The following is a 4,636-nucleotide window of genomic DNA, read 5'->3' on the forward strand; positions in this document are numbered from 1 at the left end:
GAAGTGAGTAAAGAGGTTATTGGAAGTGTCACTAGTATGGTGCTGAAGTCACTGAGGATATCTGCCATTCAAATAAAGCTTTGATATTAAGTATAACTAATGACATCACAAAAAGCAGTACATTTGATAAAACAATCATATTTTGACAATATTGTAATAAATTTCTTTAAGAAATCATCCAGGTGATTCACTCAAAGTGGTTACACTTATATTCATAAATAACTTTAAAAATACTTTATAGGTGAAAAGGTCAGGTTACAGTCCAGTCGCCACGGTTTCAGGTGGAATTCATGGAACTCTGGAGTTCATGGAATTCATGGAACTCCGGAGTTTCAGGTGGAACTCATGGAACTCATGGAACGCTGGAGCCCCACACCTCGCCCCTAAAGTCTGTCCCTCATTCAAACCAGCTAGCCTCGAAGCACGCCCCTTCCCTCATAACAGTCTCCACTGCCCACTTCCGGTTCCGTCACACAACCTCCATTCACCTTCTGCCATTCCTCGCCACCACTGCCGCTGCCTGCGCTACTGCCTTTGCCTGCGTGCTCATTGTCAGCACTGCCCGCCATGGCCACCGCCCCGCTGTCGCAGGTGCGCCACAACTACCACACCAACTGCGAGGCCGCCATCAACAGCCACATTGACCTGGAGCTCCACGCCTCCTATGTGTACCTGTCCATGGCTTTCTACTTTGAACGGGATGACGTGGCCCTGGAACACTTTGGCCGCTACTTCCTGCACCAGTCAGACGAGAAGATGGAGCATGCCCAGGAGCTGATGAGGCTGCAGAACCAGCGCAGTGGCCGCATCTGCCTTCATGACATCAGGGAGCCAGAGCGCCAAGGCTGGCAGAGCGGGCTCCAGGCCATGGAGTGTGCCTTCCACCTGGAGAAGAGCGTCAACTACAGCCTTCTGGAGCCGCACCAGTTGGCCGTGGAGAAGGGCAAGCCCAGCTGTGCCACCTCCTGGAGAGCCACTACCTACACCAACAGGTAAAGACCATCGAAGAACTGGGTGGCTATGTGAGCAACCTGGGGAAGATGTGGGTCCCAGAAGCCGGCCTGGCTGAGAACCTGTTTAACAAGCTCTCCCTGAGCCACAGCAACGAAGAGACCTGAGCCCAGACGGGCCCCACAGCCACGAGGTGCCTTCCCTGGGTCGGGCCACCTGGCGGGGCATGCATGTTACCCTTTCAGAACATTCTCTTCAGTTTTTTCCTTTCAGTTTTACCATTATTGGCAATAAAGTTATCTGGTTCTCAAAGCGTTGAAGGTGTCCAGTTGAGGCGTGCCTGCAAAACTCTCACCTTTTGCTACCCAGGGCAAATCCCCATGCAAGTTTAAAAAGGGTGTCCAGTAGTCTCTCCACCCAGGGCTGCTCCATCTGCATGCAGCTTGGGGTCTCTAAGGATGGAGGTGGAAGGTATTCTATGAGTCCCTGTAAAACACATTAATCTTTTCTTTCTAAGCTATGTGAATATATGGGGTAGGGAGGGTGGGGTTGGTGGTCTTAGGCCCTTGTGTCTGTGGGTGCATGTGCATGGTAAAATGTAAAATATGGTCTAGAATTCATCCTAGTGGTTGTCTCTGGGGAAAAAGTCAGGGGAATGGGATTGGGCAGGGATTAAAATAATGAGGTTTTAAATTTTACATGAAAAGTTTTCTTTTTTAAATATGCAAATGCTAACATTTCTTGATTCTGGGTAGCAAGATGGGGTATTTGGAAGATGACATGGCAGACTGTCTCTTTGGCAAGCTTACCCTGAGTAATAGTGATAATGGAAACTGAGACTTAAGTTGGCTTCCCCATGGCCAGGAGATGCATTTCTGTGGTTGCCAGGGCTGGGCATGCATATTGCCCTTGCAAAACCTCTACTTATTTTTATTTTTTTTCTCTTTGATTGAATCATTTCTTCCATTGAAGTGATGTGGTACCAAAGAAAAACAAATTACCTCAATAGAAGAGCTGAAAAATATAAGGTCAAAGTTGGGGGTCAAGTTTATAGTATTGAATATAAAGTTGAACTCTGGCTACTTTGAAGAATGTAGGGGTGTCGGGGAGGTTGAAGGTGGAGACCAGGCAGAGACATTGTAGTTCGCGCAGATGAGAGGCTAGCATGGCTTGAAATGTGATGGTGGCTGAGGAAATGAAGGGAGGTAGACAAGTTCCAGATGGATTTTGGACAAGTCAACAAGAATTGCTCATGGATGGGAAATGAGGAATGTGAGATGGGGAAAATAAACTATGTTCTGGGGTTTCACCTTGAGCACCTGGGTTAAAGGTGATATTTTAAAATCTGGGGAGCTTGCATGGGGGACACCTGGGGTGGAGGGTTGGGGAAGGCATATAATGTATAATCAGAGATTCCTATTAGACATTTAAGTCAAAATGTCATGCAGTTAGCTGGAAAAATGAATGCCGGTTTTGGAAATGAACACATTGGGAGATCATTCTATAAATGGTATTGAAATCATGTGACTGGATAAGCTCATCAGAAAAAGAGTGTAACAGAGTATGGCATAGCCAGCCCCAAGCCCATGTAAGCTAACATTCTGAGGTTGGTTGAGGTGTTTGCACACCCAGAGAATTGCAGGTTCCACTTTTACCAATACCTTATTCCAGACTGTGGCTCCAGTGTCTGCCACAAGTTTATTTCAAAATTAGCCAATTCCTCGCCACAATGTGGCCTTTAGTCCTTCTTTCAAGATGTAAAGAAGTGTTAGCCTTTTACTTTATCTTCATGGTTGTGTGTACAAAAAAAAAAAAATTCCTACTAAAAAGAGTTTCCAAAGAAGTGATAGACATGTGTTTGTATGTATTTCTTTTTTCTTCTGTTCCCTTTTCAACACTGTACCTCTCTCTCAGTTCATTCTTTATGTAGCCAAATGAATCTGCACCCATATAAACCCTAGGGCTGTCCGTGTCTGGGAAAAACATACATTTTGTTTCTTTTGGGCCTTGTGTGCATTACAAAGGAAAAAGTTAAAAATGTATAGATTTGTATCATATATTCAAACACACATGGGTAGTTATTTTTAAAGCTAACAGATGGCTTTGAGGTATTTCATGCAATATAAACAAGTTTAGCTAAGCAATAATTAATTTCCAAATTTCCTCATGACTGTACTTCAACACTTTCTTAAAAATAAGGATTGTGGTTCTTTCCGTTCAGTTTCTAGGAAATGCTACTGATCCTTTACTCTTCTGAGTAACATACTCTTGTTTCTTTTTTATTAATACTATTTTAAGTGGAAAAATCATAATTATACTACCTTATTAAGTACAATGTGATGTTTTGATATATGTATACAGTGTGGAATAACAAAAATAAACTAGATAACATATCCACCACCTAATTTGTTTGATGTTTTTTGGTGATACATTTGAAATTTACTCTTAGTTATTTTGAAATATACAGTATGTTATTATTGAATATAGTCACCCTGCTGTGCAATATATCTCAAAATGTATTACTCCTGTGTAGCTGAAACAATGTACACTTTAAGCAGCAACTCCCCACTTCCTCACACTCTCCCACTCCCTAGCCTCTGGTAAGCATCATTCTACTCTATATTTTTATAACTTCGACATTTTTAAGATTCCACATAAAAGTGAGATCATGCAGTATCTGTCTTTCTGTGTCTGGCTTCTTCCACTTAGCATAGTGTCCTCTAAATTCGTCCATGTTGCCCCAAATGACAGAATTTTGTTCATTTTCTAAGGCTGAATAATATTGTATTTGGTATATATATCACATTTTCTTTATCCATTCATCTGTTGATAGACACTTAGGTTGATTGTGTATCTTAGCTATTATGAATAATGCTGCAATAAACATGAGAGTGCAAATATCCCTTTCACATATTGATTTCAATTACTTTGGATACATTTCCAGAAGTGGGATTGTTGTTCTATTTTAAGTTTTTTAAAAATAAATCTCTATACTGTTTTTCATAATGGCTGTACTAATTTACATTCTTAGCAACAGTGCACAATTGCTCCCTAAACATCCTTGCCAAAACTTGCTTTCATCTTTTTGATAAAAACCATTCTAATAGGTGTGAATTGATATCTCACTTTGGTTTTAATTTGCATTTCCCTAATGATCACTGATGCTGAACATTTCTTAAAGGAACCTGTTGGCCATTTGTATGTCTTCTTTTGAGAAGTGCCTGTTCAGGTTCTTTGTCCATTTTTTAAATGGGTTATTGGTTTTCTATGATTCAGGTGTTTTAGTTCCTTATATATTTTGGATATTAATCCCTTATCAAATGTATGGCATGCAAATATTTTTTTTCTCAATCTTTTGGCTATGTCTTCACTTTGTTAATTATTTCTTTTGTTGTGGAGAAGCTTTTAATTTCTTGCAATCCTTTTAGTTTATTGTTGCTTGAGCTTTCAGGGTCATGTCTAAAAAGTCCTTGCCCAGACCAGTGTCACAGAACTTTTCTCCTATGTTTTCTTTAAGTGATTTTATAGTTTCAGGTCTTCCGATTAAGTCTTTAATCCATTTTGAGTTGAATTTTGTGCGTGGTATGTGCATGATGTGAGAAAAGGGTCTAATTTCATTATTCTGCACATAGATAACTGGTTTTCTCAGTACCATTTGTTGAATAGACTGTCCTTTCCCCATTGT

The 4,636-nt window shown here is 40.9% G+C and overlaps 1 pseudogene; it reads left to right on the plus strand.

The window, feature by feature from the left end:
• The first annotated feature begins 561 nt into the window (after positions 1–561).
• On the plus strand, positions 562–1,284 carry LOC101175822 (annotated as a pseudogene).
• Positions 1,285–4,636: the final 3,352 nt, after the last annotated feature.

This window comes from Nomascus leucogenys, chromosome X (genome assembly GCF_006542625.1).
Source record: "Nomascus leucogenys isolate Asia chromosome X, Asia_NLE_v1, whole genome shotgun sequence".
In the NCBI taxonomy this organism is placed as follows: Eukaryota; Metazoa; Chordata; class Mammalia; order Primates; family Hylobatidae; genus Nomascus; species Nomascus leucogenys.